At 39.7% G+C, this 7,883-nt stretch overlaps 1 long non-coding RNA gene across 1 annotated transcript in view; it reads right to left on the reverse strand.

Moving 5' to 3' along the window:
* The window catches only part of LOC140200849 (uncharacterized), a 54,540-nt gene extending 46,949 nt beyond the window's left edge, over positions 1-7,591 (reverse strand). The window contains exon 1 of the long non-coding RNA XR_011886742.1: positions 7,504-7,591. This is a non-coding gene — a long non-coding RNA (uncharacterized lncRNA). The remainder of the gene's footprint in view (positions 1-7,503) is intronic.
* Between the last annotated feature and the right edge of the window lie 292 nt (positions 7,592-7,883).

Genomic DNA, 7,883 nt, shown 5'->3' on the forward strand with positions numbered 1-7,883 from the left:
AACACTGGTGCAGGACTAGAGTCGAATATATATCTGACTGACCAAAGCTGAGAGAATTCCTTTATGAAGGACATTTCAAGACAATTTGTTCTTATTTTATACAGTTTAACTTTCCCCTTCACAGGGTCCTTTTCTTCTAATTTATGATTTCTTATCATGGTGAATTTAGATTCTCAAGTGTGAATCTGAACTTGTCATTGTTGCATGCAGTGTAAATTTCTAATTTCCTTCCAGTACAGTACCAGCACTTTCAAACACACTGAAATACATAGGTTGCTACACTTTTGTTTGTACCAGTATGTCTTTTTAATAACGAGGAAATTTGAATCTCACGAAACAATTACTCTGCATAGGACCCTGAAATCTATTTTTAAAAAAACCTTGTGTTCATTCTGCCTTCCTTCCTGCTGGCAAAACCAAACTGCTTCCCGGAGGCTAGAGAAAGCCAAGCTGTGAGATATTCTTGGGAGTTCAATCATAGCTTTGAGGGTGAGAGGCCTGACAGCACAATGCAGTCCTTGAGATTTCATTTTTAAGCAGGACCTCTTTTGTGAAGAGAAATTAGGTAATGTGATGCTCCAAATTTAAATTAGCATACAGGTCCTCCTGCGAACTGTTGTTTTATTCCTGAGAACTCTTCAAAACCCTTAAGAGTTCACAAGTTGTAAATGTGGCCGCTTGGCGATATACTTAAGTAAAAGCATAAGCCTTCCAAGGAAAACATGCAGCAAAGCCAGGCACTTAACTCAACCATTCAAATTTCTTTGTAAACTGTAATGATGTTACTGCAAAATAGATTGCTACACTGCAGAAGATGCCTGCAGCTGCTGAAGAGCTGGCACATTCACCCACTGGTCTCCTAAATGTATGTACTCTACAGGTTGACCCATAAGTCCGATGTTCACAATCAAGGAAGGATCTCTACATGAATTGATCCTTGAAGATTTTTTTTTTGTGAATATTACCTTTGCCAGCGGTTTCTTGAAAACTGGCAGCAACATTTTTTTTCATGGGTCACGGGTCTCAGGCCTGACCACAGTAAGCAGAAGTGGAAAGTAAGTCGAAGATTAAATGCCGGTGCATCTGACCTCCTTCTCTGGCACAGAACTCAGCTGTGATTCTAAAAACAGAAAGTTCAAGAGCACAGATGCACATTGCATCCTAGGATGACCTGTGTGTGTAGTGCATCCCTGTTTGCCAGCCTTCACTGGAAATGTGCAGGTAGGTGCTTTGATTTTCACTTTATTCTTTTTTGCTTTTAATGAATTTCTTGTGCATTAGGTTGCTTTTTGAGTAAATTAATTAATTTGGTCAATAATATTTAGAGCAGTCAGGGTGGTGGCTTCTGAATCTAATGCTTTAGGTCCAGGTACCACTCATGAACTGTTCTGCCTATGGTTCAGCTGCAGGAGCCAGACTTCAAGGAGTAAATTCTAGGGTTTGCTTTCAGCAGAGGAGTTTCAATGCTGATTCATATACTTTGTTAATGACACTATTTCTATAGAATGTTTGTATTGTAAATAGTTAGAAAAATGCTCCTAAAGCACTTTTGAGGGTATGATGGAGTACTAATTTAGTTATTAGATGAGTAATCCATTTACAATCAACCAGAAAAGCTGGCTAGATGATCCTCCTTCTCCCTGAGAAGTTCTGGTTTCAAAACAAACTAATTTTCATTGCTAAATTAAAGTTTACGGGGAAAAGATTAAATGTTTCAACCAGTATCCCCCCTTATAATGAACAAAGTCTCTGTACACTTGTTTCTTTCAGGTTGTGCTTCATATACAGAGATGGCACCATGACATGTCAGTTTCTTTACCTGCCAGCTCTTCATCTTATAGTACAGAGAAACTCATTAGCTGCAAACAAAACTATTTCTCTGTTTGGAAATACACTGCAGATGCCTGAATCTAAAGCAAAATAACTAATTATTGAAAGAACTTAGAAGGTCCAGATGCAAGGTCTTGATCTGAAACAGTGATTCTGCTTTGCCTCCACGGATGCTGCTCAACTTATTCCTCTGACAGTTTATTCTTTTGCTGTGTTTGTCATTCTTTTCTAAATGGTGATAATTAACTGGAAAAAAGTGAAGCTTTACATAAAAACAGAGGCAACATTAATTAAAATGTGTGCTAAGCTTTGCCCTGATTGTCCTTTATCCTTGAACTCAGTATAAATCAAAAACTGCACTTAATCTTCAGTTATTCCCTGCTCCTTCTCATCACCACTCGAACCTCAGCACACAAATGTAATGCAGAGGGAAATTGCATTTGCATTTTGCTTGAGAGCATCATAGCTTATAAACCTTTTAAAGGGCAAAAGAGGATTAGAAATTCTGTTGTATAGAATAAAATCACTGGTGGGTTTTGTCTATAGGCCACCTAATAAAAATATTGCAGTGGCAGAGGCGATTAACCAAGAAATAACTGAGGCTTATAAGAACAAAACGGCAGTTGATTTTAACTTCCACATAGATTGGGTGAATCAGGTTGGTCAAGGAAGTCTAAAGGAGGACTTCATAGAATGCATCTGTGATGGCTTTCTTGAGCAGCATGTTAGTGAACCTACAAGAGAAAATGTTATCTTAGATCTAGTCCTGTGCAATGAGACAGGTAAGATTAACAATCTTGTAGTCAGGGATCCTCTTGGAAAAAGTGATCAGAGTATGATTGAATTTCGCATTCAGATGGAGGATGAAATAGTTAGATCTAAAATTAGTGTATTATGCTTGAACAAGAGAGACTACAACGGGATGAGGGAGGAGTTGGCTAATGTGGATTGGGAGTACAGGCTATTTGGTAGGACAGTTGAGGAACAGTGGAATACTTTCAAAGAGTTTTTTCACAGTGCTCAACAAAAGTATATTCCAGTCAAAAGTAAGGACAGTAAGTGTGGGGAGAGCCAGCCTTGGATAACTAAGGAAATCAAAGATAGTATCAAATTAAAAGCTCATGTGTACAAAGTCGCAATGAGTAGTGGGAGACTGGAGGATAGGGAAAACTTTAAAAATCAAAAAGGAAAAACTAAACAAGAAATAAGGAAAGGGAAGATAGAGTATAAAAGTAAATTAGTACAAAATCTAAAAACAGCAAAAGTTTTTATAAATATATAAAGCGGAAGAGGGTGGCTAAAGTCAACGTAGGTCCCTTGGAAGATAAGAAGGGGAAATTGATATTGGGTGATAAGGAAATGGCTGAGGCATTGAACGACCATTTGTGTCGGTCTTCATGGTGGAGGACACGTCTAATATGCCAAAGAATGATGTTATGGACAAACTGGGAGGTGAGGACCTCGATAAAATCACTGTCACTAAAGAGATAGTGATGAGCAAACTAAAGGGCCTGAAGGTAGATAAGTCCCCTGGTCCTGATGGGATGCATCCCAGGGTGCTGAGGGAATTGGTGGCGGTTATAGTAAACGCGTTGGTAATCATTTATCAAAACTCTCTAGACTCTAGGCAGGTCCCGGTGGATGGGAAGACAGCAAATTTCATGCCGCTTTTTAAAAAAGGATGTAGGCAAAAGACAGGCAACTATAGGCCAGTTAGCTTAACACATGTAGTCAGGAAAATGCTTGAAGTTCTCATTAAGGAAGAAATAGTGAAACATTTAGAAAGGCGTGGTTCCGTTAGACAGATGCAGCATGGATTCAGAAAGGGCAGGTCCTGTTTAATAAACTTACTGGAGTTCTTTGAGGACATAATGAGTACAGTGGATAGAGGGGAACAGGTGGATGTCGGATACTTGGATTTCGAGAAGGTGTTCGATAAGGTGCCACGCAAGAGACATAAATAAAATACGGATGTATGGAGTTGGAGGAAGTGCATTGGCATGGATAGTGGATTGGTTAACCAATAAAAGACAGAGAATGGGTATAAATGGATGTTTCTCCGGTTGACAGTCAGTGGTGAGTGGGGTGCCGCAGGGGTCAGTGTTGGGCCCGTAGATGTTTCCCACTTACATTGATGATTTGGAAGAGGGGACTGAGTATAGTGTAGCAAAATTTGCTGATGACACTAAACTGAGTGAAAAAGCAAATTGTACAGAGGATGTGGAGAGTCTGCAGAGGGATATAGATAGGTTAAGTGAGTGAGCCAAGGTCTGGCAGATGGAATACAACGTCGGTAAATGTGAGATCATCCACTTTGGAAGGAATAATAGAAGAGTAGATTATTATTTAAATGGTGAAAGATTGCAACAGTGCAGAGGGACTTGGGAGCGCTTGTTCATGAATCGCAAAAAGCTGGCTTGCGTGTACAACAGGTTATTAAGAAGGCAAACAGAATGTTGGCCTTCATTGCTAGAGGGATTGAATTCAAGAGCAGGGAGGTCATGCTGCAACTATACAGGGTACTGGTAAGGCCACATCTGGAGTATTGTGTGCAGTTCTGGTCTTCATACCTGAGGAAGGATATACTGGCTTTGGAGGCAGTGCAGAGGAGGTTCACCAGGTTGATTCCAGAGATGAAGGGGTTAATCTATGAGGAGAGATTGAGTCACCTGGGACTATACTCTCTGGAATTCAGAAGAATGAGAGGAGATCTTATAGAAACATACAAAATTTTGAAAGGGATAGATAAAGTAGAAGTAGGAAAGTTGTTTCCATTGGTAGGTGAGACTAGAACTATGGGACATTGCCTCAAGATTCAGGGGAGAAGATTTAGGACAGAGATGAGGAGAAACTGTTTTTCCCAGAGAGTGGTGAATCTGTGGAATTCTCTGCCCAGAGAAGCAGTTGAGGCTTCTTCACTAAATATATTTAAGATACAGTTCGATAGATTTTTACATAGTAGGGGAACTAAGGGTTATGGGGAAAAGGGAGGTAGAAGGAGCTCAGTTTACGGACAGATCAGCCATGATCTTATTGAATGGCGGGGCGGGCTCAATGGGCTGGATGGCCTACTCCTGCTACTATTTCTTATGTTCTAAAATTAATAAAAGATGGAGTGTTATCAAAGAACTTATTGCTAAATGAATTTTGAAATCTTGGAGCATCCGGGTACAACGACTTGGTGTACATGGTTAAGGGCACTGGGTACATGCAGTCTTGTGATTTAGAATGTTGGATGTAATTTTTTTTTTGTATCTAAACTGAAAATGTTGGAGTGTTGACTCCAACAGCAGGCATTAATATAAGCATTATTTAAAGACTTCCATCTGGGCTATTTCCAAGGAGCCTGGCAAAGTAGAATCTGCAAACATGGGTTGTTTCTTATTTAGGCCAAGTAATGTTGTCTCGTAATACATTCAGTAATCACTCTTCTATTCCAACTTCCACCCTACCAAGCATCTCCTTCAACACCATTCTACTATCTCCTTTGATCACTCCCAAAACTGTATTTAGTCTTCTTCCTGCATCTGCCACATTGATCAATTCATTTTATTCTCTCCACGCTCTTCTTCTTGTACCTTAAATATTTTTACTACCTCCTTGATCTCCTCCACTCCACACATAGACTTACTCCTCTTTGGCCACTTCTGCATCTATCCTTGAGCATCTGACCTATCCCCATCAGCCTGCTCTCCAATCCATTCCAATCTTTCTAACATCCCTATTCTCCTCCAGTACCTCACTAGTACCCCACCCTTCCATAATCATTATGGAGATATTTCCCCTTCATCCATGGTCTCTCAACCCTCAGGGATTATCCCATACCCTCTCCATCTTCGCTCACCATTTTTTGCTTTATCTGCTTTCTTTGTCCAAGTGGGAGATCAGATAGTCAAGGCTTATTGCACTGCTTGTAGACAAATGGATGTGCAGAACCATTTGTAGCATGCACAACTCATTGGGCACTGCATTTTATAACAACAATTCATGGTGGTCACACAGCAAACTCTTAGGAAGCAAGAAGCACTGCTTCAGTACGTGATGTATAAGGGTAACACACGCAAAATGCTGGAGGAACGCAGCAGGTCAGGCAGCACCTATGCAGAGAAATAGTCGGTGTTTCATCAGCACTGGAAAGGAAGGAGGAAGAAACCAGAATAATTATGATAGGGTGAGGTGAAGGTGATAGGTGAAGCCAGGTGAAGGGAAGGTGGATGGCTGGGAGGGTGGGAGAGAGGATGGTATATGAAGTGAGCAGCTGGGAGGTGATTGGTGAAAAAGGTAAAGGGCTGAAGAAGAAAGAATCTGATAGGAGAAGGGAGTTGACCACGGGAGAAAGGGAATGAGGAGGGGCACCAGAGGAAGGTGATGGGCAGGGGAGGGGAAGGAAAGCAGGAGGAAGCCAGAAGGGGTGTGGGGAAAATACCGGATGTTAGAAAAAACAATGTTCACAGACAGTGCATCCAATTCCAGTACGAAAACATTTATCTGCTGATTTTGACCTAGATTCAATACTGTAAAAAATGATAATTAGAGCAAGGCAATTTCAAACTAAAGAAAAAAGAAAAACCAATGTTCATGCCATCAGGTTGGAGGCTATCAAGACGGAACATACTCCTACAACCTGAGAATGGTCTCATTGTGGTGGGAGAGAAGGCCATGGACTGGCATGCCCTACTCTGGAGGACTGCCTGGACTTTATTCCAAGCAACAAAGTTTTAGAATTGATTTGAATTGCAAACTGATATGCATTGTTTAATTTCAGAAGATTGTTGGCATTCACAAAATACTGTTTTCGTGTTGACTATTCCATCCACAAAATGTTGTTTGTGTTATAATATACAACAAAAGTTATCTTCAAAAATAGTGAAATAAATGCAACTCGAGTCTTTTCATCACAGTAAACCATTTCACATATCCAGTCTCTTTATTCTTTTATTGCTCATGGAAATAGACATTGTCTATTGTAGCACCATTGATATAGCTTCATAACAACATCAGTTACTAATGGACAGTCCATTTTGGGCTTTCTGCCATCATATAAGCACAATACAAAATCTGACTCACGGAAATTTGAAATTCGCTGGTTCTAACAGTAGCTGTTTCTGATGGAGGTGCACAAACATTGTGCAGAGTAAATTGAACAATATGAAAAAGCTGAAATGATTGTTTATTTGAAATAAAATGAAGCTAACTTTCAACCAATTATCCTGTCCTCTTCACACGCCTTACATGAATGGACAGGCAGATGAACTCCATCCCCAATTACCACACTGACAAAGACGTTCCAAATTGACGTTCTTTAATGTAACAATTGGCGGTAGGGTAAAACTGACAGAAGGAAAAACATACAATCAAAAGGTGTCCAAATTCCCATTATGTTAAGTACAAGGCAAGCATTAAGTATATCACAAATGATACAAAATAACACACAAGATACTGTATACAAATAAGTTCCAAATATATCATAATGATAGGCTACTGGTAAGCAAGATGTTGCTACGTACAATGTATCTTATGCACATTTTCTCATTACAGATTAGCCAGAACATGTGGCCCGCATGAATATTCCATCTGTATTTTATCTGCACACAAACCGTTCAACTATCTCTAATTTGTGGAAATATGCATATACATCAATAAGTCATAAACCCAACGGTTACTTTTACATACCGACGATGCTTTCAAAGACCTGAATGTCAGGATGATGTCGAATGAAAAGGCACAAGCTGTCCCTCAACTCTACATGGAAAACTGTCTCGACGCCTGCTGATGATGTCATCAATTAGAGACACAGATCACATGACCTAAATGATTGCTGTACAAAACTACCAGCAAAGAGTGCTAAATGACAAATAAAATAACTGACTACTAAAGCACACCAATAAATCTAGATACAGTATTCTCACAGGGGCACTTTTAGATTCACTGAACATATTAAAGGAATTTAACAGAAAAGTACTAAAATGTTAAAAGTTAGTTTTAGGTGGTAGAAATGGATATGAAATTTATGCTTGCATACTATTCCACAAGAGTGTAACTAGCACTAAGCT

The sequence above is a fragment of the Mobula birostris genome, chromosome 7, assembly GCF_030028105.1.
Source record: "Mobula birostris isolate sMobBir1 chromosome 7, sMobBir1.hap1, whole genome shotgun sequence".
NCBI lineage: Eukaryota > Metazoa > Chordata > Chondrichthyes > Myliobatiformes > Myliobatidae > Mobula > Mobula birostris.